Here is a 9,026-nt window from a genome sequence, read left to right on the forward strand (position 1 = left end):
TTCATTATATATCATTTCCCAATTTTTTTAAACTTCTCTACATTCTCACCATATATGATAAAAAGTCCCTTCTTTTTCTTTACATTTCCAACATGTACCGGTATTTGACCCGGTCCCAAAGTATGTTTCAAGGGCAGGTCTGTATAGCGTAGAAAGGGAAGACTTCTTTGCAAAGTAGCACCATGTTTATGAATTAAATACTACTGCAAACACTAAAGGTATCCAGTACTGTATTCTTTTCACACACAAATGCTCTTCTTTTGAAACTTTTGACTACTTATGGGAGTGGTTAGCTGCAAAGCTTCCCTTGCAGGGAAAGTAATAATTCAGTGTTGTTTTTCCATCCAGAAGAAATAAAAAAAAAGGGAGGTTAGGAATAAATACGTCTATGATATGCTGTTGTGGTGGTGAAAATACACTTTGTTTACTGTTTTTGGACACCCAGTATCTAAAGTTAGAAAATGACAGTAATTTCAATGCCACATTTTTGAAACTACACTTAACACGCAAAAGACTGTAAGCTATTTTCGAGGAATTCAGCCAAAAGCTTGAGTAATTAGCTAACCTTCCACTGTGTTGCCCAACCAACCCTACCCTGTCTCACCTTCTAAACCCAGGATTATCCCCACCCAAATGGTATTACCTCCCCTCCCCACTTCCTTTTGAAGCCAGACCTCCCATCTGTGCTCCGCTTCTTAATGCTCTGCAGCTGGCCCACCTGCATTGCATTGCAGGGCAGATAATCCCCAGAAGATTTTGAGTGCAAATGTTTTCTAAACAAATATATTCAAGAAGCCAAAGCTGCTATTTTAAATTGTAAGCAGGTTGAGCACAGAAACCAAATCTTCTTCTTTCAAGTCACACAATTTTCCTGCATTATATAATAAATCTGGGCAGGAGGGGCAGGAACCAGTAACTCTAACGCAATACCCAAACTAAGTTGGCAATCTAAGTAGTTAATAAATAAATATAAATAACCAGAATTCTTAAGCCTTTATTCTTTCCTTAAGAGGAACGTACCCTGAAACATTATTATGAATACCACAGTAGTTTTTAATTTAACTGCCAATAGCCTGAATAAATAGAAATATCTTACCTTCTACATATGTTCCAAGTTGATTTATAACATATAATAAAAACAATTTAAAAGCCAGTTACAAAACAGTACAAAAACAATGAGAGGAGTTAAAAATCAATCCAAAATGGACACCTATGGTAGAGACGTATTCAGCCAGCTAGGAAGGCTTATCAGAACAACAGTGTCTTCCATTGTTTCTGAAAAGTGCAGATAGTGGGTGCCTATTGTATCTTGACAGCAATGTTGTTCTGATATCTCTGGAACTTTAAGGAGAAACTCTCAGGATAGTTGTAAGAGTTTTGGAACAGTCCAGGAAAAGTGTGGGCTTGACTCAGATGAAAATCAGTCAGGAACACATAAAACTAGGTATGGTAGAATTACTACACTGGGATTATTAATATTGAAACTGAAGTCCATTTCTCATGTTGCCAGACATATTTGCTGCTGAATGTATAGCCAAGAGAGGGCTGCAACCAACTACAGCTCTCCAGTTAGTGTGTCTTTATGATACATATGTTTGCAAACAGATTTTCGTCACATCCGTACTTTGTGCCTTGAAACAATATTTGAAAAGCCATTAGCTGTACACCTAAAAATGGTATGTGTCTACATTCTACAGGAAACACAATGCTGCAAGAATCTTGTGTACTTTAGATTTGTTAGCTGAGCCAATGCAAAAGAATGAGCTGGCAAACTGTGATTTGGTGATGACATTCAAGTGACTCATGTGACCTGCACTGTAATGAACATGCCCTGACTGCACATTGGCAGTCTCTTGACAGACAGCAACTCTGCTGGATCACAGTAGCAGGCCAGTACCATTGCTGGTGCCATCAGTTTTGGGTGTCAGTGTGTCTTTAAGAATGGTGTCTGTGCCTTTGCCTCCTATTCTAATTAGATAGGATGGATGCATCTCATCATCCCTCTTCCATATTTATTTTGCATGACAACAATGGCAGCAGAAGACATCAATACTGGTCTTGGTTTACTAAAAGCAATGTAGAATGTACTTCAATTGGAACCTATTCCAAGGACGGAAAGTGCTACAGAGTCTATTTAATGTAACCACATGTCAAAGCAGCTACAAAAAGAAACCGGTAGTTCCACATAAGCCTGGGATGCTGAGCTAAACCTTGAAAGCCTGCCAAAATGAAATCCCTGTGCTTTCCAATCCATTAGTACTTTTTATGGCAGTGTTTGTCCAGACACTATGTTTTGTTCCCAGAATTACCAGTGGGCCTGCTTTGTGAGCATCAGCTAAAAGTGTTCACTTTTCTTTCCACACATAATCCAACATTTGTAAGCCTTGGTTTCCTGATGTTTTCCAAGTGATGGTTGTTTGATTGTGTTCTGCTTAATATTTCTAAAAGAACTCCAGAATTTACTTTAAAATCAAATAATTATGCACACATAAGCAATGCGCAGATCTGAATGTATAAATGCACACTTCACCAGTGGCAATAAAGTCCAGGGGCAATACTACCTAGGTTAGCTTTCTATTGCCTAGGTTAGCTTTCATTGGAAAAGAGCACAGGGGACTTATAATTTTTACATTTTTATATCTTGCCCTTTGTCACAAGGTTACAGCATACAAAAAAACAAAACATACATACCTAAAAGCAAATTACGAGGAGCATAGGATGTTGCCTTATACTGAGTCAGACCATTGGCCCATCTAGCTCAGTACCATCTACACTGACTGGCAGCAACTCTCCAGGATTTCAGACAGGGTTCTCTCCCAGTTCTAGCTGGAGATGCTGGGAATTGAACCCGAGACCTTTTGCATGCAAAGCGTATGCTCTACCACTAAGTTATAACCCTTCAAATGCCAAATAACATTAATAAGGTGTCAGTTTTCCAAGCCAATATTACAACTTTTAAAAGCCTGATAAAAAAGGCTGGGGCCTGAATCTGTACAATATTTCATATTGGTATATTTATTTGTGAATATACAAACAGAGCATAAGTGGAAGCAAGCCCAATAAGCAGCAGACCTGCAGCTCTTTAGCAAGAGATGACTTCCAAGATGTGCTTAGTCTTCAGTTGATGTCTCTCTTTGCTTCTGTCTTTCCCTGTCTCTCTTCCAAACTGGTTTGTAATACCAGATCCCATTTTGAAATGAATGTACAAGTCTCTGTTTATCCTGTCGCAACCACACTGAATGTTGAAACCCACGCCCACCCAGAACTTTTCAACATCCTCTCCCCCTCCCACCACAACATATACATTCAGGGAAGGGAGCTGGTCACTGCCGGAGGGGAGTCAGCCTGGCTTCCTCACCAGCCAGACTCATTGCTGTCTCTTAGTCCCCTTCCTCTCTAGCCTCCCCTTCTGCCTCCAGTTCTGGACTGCTGTCTACCACAGATTCTTCCATCTCATTAAACCCTGTTACCTCGTTAGCTTCTAACACCTCCTCCCCCCAGTCTGCTCTCTCTTCTCCCTCTGACCATGCATCATTGTCTCACCACCTTCTTCACTCGCTCTGAGCCTTCTTTACTTGGGGTTTCCCCAGGTAGTGCCTGCCACTACTCCTCTGCGTCCAGCCAGCACATGACATCAAGTAAAGTGGCCTTAGTACAGTTCAAAGACACATTCCGGCCAGGCAAAAGCACCTGAGAAAAGTGTGGACCAAAGTGGTGCATGTATGGCCTGGAGAGAGATTAAAGGACCAGAAATAAAGGATAGGGTGGGGGCTGCATTCAGGTCCCTGGTCTGGGATTCCCCATGCCTGTGTCAGGCCTTATGATGACAATGATAATAGGCAGAAAGAATTTTGAGAAATTTGAGGGAAGGGGGAATAATCAAGATGTATACAATGGGATACCTTTTACCTGTTGCTGTTTTTTAAATGATTTACAATATTTCAATGTAATATTTTGAAGAGCAGAGCAGATTCTGTCAGAACAATAAAATGCGTACCAACTCTCTCGTCTACAGCTGTTCACACTCTTGGCAGTACCACTTTGGCTATTAATTTGAATCGTGCTGGAAAGAAAGGTGGAAATTGTGGACAGATTTACACCAGGGGAAGTAAATAACAGTGGTGGTGAAAATGGGGTGAAATCAGCAGGTGCAGAGGAACAAGAAATTCCAGTAAAACATTTTCTTCATATCACTGTGCTTAGAGTACCAAATGCATGATGCAGAGGTTCTCTGGAAACATGCAATCTGCATGCCGCTGAATTGCAGTCTGTGTTCTGAATATTAATTTGATTCAAGGTAGTGCCTGAAAGGACTTCGGAAGGAAATTACAAATTATGGGAATTAGATATTACATGGAAATGCTTTAACATCTATAACTGGGACAGATTCCAAGTAACTGCCCTTGCAATATAGGACTGCTGCTGAGTCATCCCACACTGCTCTATAACAGTGCCTTATTTTTGATTATTCATGCTGGCATGGCCTTAAGAGTTTCAATATCATCAAGAAATAATCTAAGATATAAAAAGGACTCTGAAGATTTTCTTTGAGAAGAAATAAGGAGGCTGTAGGGTGGGTGGAACTGATTCAATTTATTAAGCCTTATTTCCTGTTTCATTTATCAACCTATCTAACAGCATGCTCATCAAGATTTGCTGCTGCAAATCAGATTTTAGTATGCAAACACTTAAGATTGAGCTGTGCCAATAGCTATGCCAGCACAACACCACAAAATGTAATATTTGCCCATGCCAAAAGCAAAGGAGATGGTAGAAGCGTGGTAGACAGAGAGCCCTTATAGACTAGTTTCTCACTCCCAGGTGTATTCTGCAACATTTCATTGATGCCATATCAGCGCATTAGTGATGGATTTATACAGGACCGCCAACACATCATTTCACTTCTGCAATGCTGCCCCAATGTTATTACATTTTTGCTCTCTGCAGGGATGCTGTTCCACTATACAGAACCAAAAGCGGGACAAAACCTTAGCACAATTGTGGTATAAAAAGTTACAGGATTTCTGCAGGAAGTATCGGGATGTACATTGACTGGAAACAAAGCAGTATGTCAAGTATTCAATGCAGGATTCTACAGTATATAACTGCCCTGATATCATCCTGAGCACAAATCAGAATGAATGCACAATTAAAAATATATGCTTGGAGGACTGTTGCCATGTCGGCCATGAGAGATTGCCCCAAGAGACTGCAACCCTTCAAAAGAAAAGAAATAGTCTTCTGGTGCAGTGTAATCTATGTGATTTAAGGAATAAATTAGGAGTGTGTAAGGAGAAGAGTATGGTTCTGTCCTAAAACAGAAAACTGTTGCATGTTTTTACAAAAATCAGATGTGCCTGGTGGGTTGCTGGGCTTGTTGCAAGCATGAAGGTGGTAAGATCAAACATTTACCCTGTTCATAATTAAAAGGATTTTGAGAATTCATCTTTCTATTTTCTTTTTTCCACCTAGCAAATCTTGGATACAAAATTACAGAGCAGTTTCTGGGCAACAAACTTGTGGGTGGCATATACATAATGCCAGCCAAGGTTAACATAGAAGGTCTCTGATCAAACTGTATCTCCTGGAGGGTGTGTGACATTTTTATAATATTTATGGAGAGTGGCGTATGCTCTGTAATTACTGCTATATATTGGTGTTAAATAATTATGTACTGTTTAATTAGCATATTCAGTTTGAATCTTTCCTTACAGATTGGTACTCCACAGTCTGCTATTTATATGGCAAATTTAGATTCCTCTTTGGTGATGAAAACGGCCATAGATTTTCTGAAAGCTGGATTCCGGCTCCTCCTCATGAATTTGAATGGATGTTTTAAAGTAAGGAAAGTGGCAGGAAAATGCACTGGATATTTGATGTGACCTTGTCTAACCTCCCCACAAACAAATCAAAACGAAGGAAGTGATGCTACTATATATTTTGGTCAGGTTTTTTTCTTTGTCTATTCTTTTGTGCATTTGGACACCTCTTAAAATATCTAACAACATTTTGCAAGGCAGTTACTGAAATCACAGCAAGTTTTTATCTCTGCTTGGATATAGGTGGATGCCATTTTGAATCAAGATGGCAGACTGACATTTCAAAACTGCACTGAGTTTAAGCAAATTTGGCAGGATAGTTTCTGAGGTCATGGAGCAGGGTATTTTTATTTATTTATTCTTAGAATTCCCAAGCAACGCCAGATATAAGACTGCTAGTTCTCATTAAACAGGTCACCTGGAAGTGATTTCTACCCAAAACTGCAGGCTTAACTTGCCTTCTCCCCCTTGGTCACACAGAAGATGAAAGGACAAGCTATTCTCCCATCTTTCTTGCCCATTCACAAAGGCAAGAAAGCTAACATAGGACAAGCCTGTGCAAGATCTTACCAAATCATTTCCCATGATATTTCTAATCCTGGATCTTTTACAGAGTTACTGGGTTAAAAGACACTTTGTGAGTTATCCGAGATCCACCCCAAAGCTAGAACAGTTTCATCTCCCTTCCCCCAGCCAGCGTCTTTGCAATATACCCACACTACACACCCAACTTGCCATAAATAAGGGGTAGTTTTCAAGTAACGAATCAGTTGTAAACAGTTACTGTTTCTTTTTTAATACCTCCTGTGGTGTTTGTGCATTCTTGGTCATGGAAATCTCCTCCTATGAGCCACAGCCATTTCTTAGCATTGCAAGCAACTGCTGTTGTACGTTGCCATGGAAACACTCTTGACAGGAGTTAATAACACCTGTGGTATACCCACTGTCCTATAGCTATGAGCCAAAAGTTTATTTTAGTTACCTTCAAGTACAACTGCTTCTCTCATTTCAGTAAATATAAGGACAAGCCCTTAATGGGCAGTCACAGTCTTCAGTCTGATTATGCTCACATGGACATGCTCCCATTTTCATATGGTACTTATTTGAAACCATCTCCTGTTCCTCCTGAGTAAATTTCAATTAAGTAAAAACTTCATTTATTTATAATCAGGTAGCAATCTGAAGAGAGCTTTCTAGGCCACAGATCATTCATGGTGCTAACATGGGCAATTGGTTAGCTTATTGGCACCTTAAACAACAAGCTTAGCAGCAGTATGTGGCACCTGTGAGAACTTTGGGGGTCCTGGCACCCCAGAAAAACCTGCTACTGTGCTGAAGCCTTCCTAGATTGCACTGATTGCTGTAGGTTAAATAAATAAGGGCCAAAGGCTGGGTTATGGTGGCCCTGTGTCCTACTTTACAGAGGGCAATTGTCTATTTTGAACCAAGAGAGGCATGAAGAGGGCGGCGGAGAAGTTAGCTTCACACAGGTGCCGTCTCAGATTGCTTGGGGAAAACCCTGGAGAGGAGGGGACTTAGGCAGCTGTGGGGAAGCGAGGACCTTCAGTCTCAGCAACTGCTTCATGAGAGCAAGACTTGTTGGAGATTAGCAGCTGTGCTCATTAGGCCTGACACTCCTGCGCAGATCCTGCTTTTCCTAATAAAGAGTTACCGTATACTTCGCTCTATAAGATGCACCAGACCATAAGATGCACCTAGTTTTTGGAGGAGGAAAACAAGAAAAAAATAATTCTGAATCTCAGAAGCCAGAACAAAGAGAGGGATCGCTGCGCAGTGAAAGCAGCAATCCCTCCTGCTGTTCTGGCTTCTGGGATAGCTGCGCAGCCTGCATTCGCTCCATAAGACGCACACACATTCCCCCTTACTTTTTAGGAGGGAAAAGGTGAGTCTTATAGAGCAAAAAAATATGGTAAGTCTAAGGTTACCAGATTTTTTTCAATGAATCCGGGGACACTTTTCAACTTCAATGGATTTTGAATGGGGACCGATTTGTAAATCCGGGGACTGTCCCCGAGAAACGGGGACGTCTGGTAACCTTAGTTAACTCTGACTTGCTCGATGTGATTTACTGCTGGCTTGCTCCTGCCAATCAGGCGCAGCTTTCTGGTGCTGATCCCAGCACTGTTGCTGTTCCCCACTGCTACTGGCCAGGTACTGTCCAATAAGCCCCTCAGGTGAGGAGTGGGGAACCTTTCTCAGCCTGACAGCCCCATTCTTCTCTGGGCTGCAACCTTTCTGAGAGCCCCATGCCAGTGGTGTGTGGAGCCAGATTCAAAAGTGGGTAGACCTACAAATGTACTCCTTCTACGGTAGGCTAGTTCTTACAGAGTGTGGGGAGAGGAGGTGTGGCCTGGAGAGGATTCTAAGGGCCAGACAGAGAGGAATTGGGGGCCACATTTGTCTCCTGGGTCTGAGGTCCCACACCCTTATCTCAGGATCTCCCAGTGTGGGAGGGGGTTAACCCGAGGACTCCCTCAAATCTGAGATAGCCCTGAACACAGCCCTGAACTTTTATATTGGTGGTATTCCATATATAAATTAAAATCACCATGATGATTACTGTTGTGTGTGATGCACAGCTCCTTCTTGTGAGACTCATTCTGCTTGAAATGTAGCCATCTGTAACAAAATCCAAATATTTATCTGCTTACTCACATATCAAAGCTGTTGGCAAGAAAAAGACCAATAAACTTTGTTCATATTTTCCCCCACCAATCTTTTAAAATAATTTAATGTGTTTCAGTCTCAGGAATAATCACTTAACTATCCATCTCTTTTAATGAGATTCTTCTTTCCAGTATATAGTATGTCTGTTCTGATATACAGTTATTGCTAAGTATTATTCTGTTGTAAATTTTGACTGGCTAACTCTTCTGACCCTTCTAGAATTGTCATTTCTCTCAGCAAAGGATGTAGGTTGGTGGTGAGTGTGTGTATAATTTATTATTATTATTATTATTATTATTATTATTATTATTATTATTATTCTCCCTCCTTTTTCCCTGATGGGACTCAAGGCAGCTTACAGATAAAAACAAGAATCACTCAAAGAGAAAAAGTAAAAAACACACAATTAAACATTGATAGAATTACAACTGTATACAAATATAAGGTCTATTAAAACCATCCCAATAATTGCAATTAAAACAGCACGGCACTAGCCCTTTCATTAAATACAGTCAGTTC

General features: G+C 40.7%; 1 long non-coding RNA gene across 5 annotated transcripts in view; it reads left to right on the forward strand.

The window, feature by feature from the left end:
- Window positions 1–5,462, forward strand: part of LOC310742514 — a 28,327-nt gene extending 22,865 nt beyond the window's left edge. For all 5 annotated transcript variants that reach the window (XR_014538488.1, XR_014538489.1, XR_014538490.1 and 2 more), the window contains one exon: window positions 4,016–5,462. This is a non-coding gene — a long non-coding RNA (uncharacterized lncRNA). The remainder of the gene's footprint in view (window positions 1–4,015) is intronic.
- The last annotated feature ends 3,564 nt before the right edge of the window (window positions 5,463–9,026 follow it).

This window comes from Podarcis filfolensis (genome assembly GCF_964270895.1).
Source record: "Podarcis filfolensis genome assembly, chromosome: 9".
Taxonomy (NCBI): Eukaryota; Metazoa; Chordata; class Lepidosauria; order Squamata; family Lacertidae; genus Podarcis; species Podarcis filfolensis.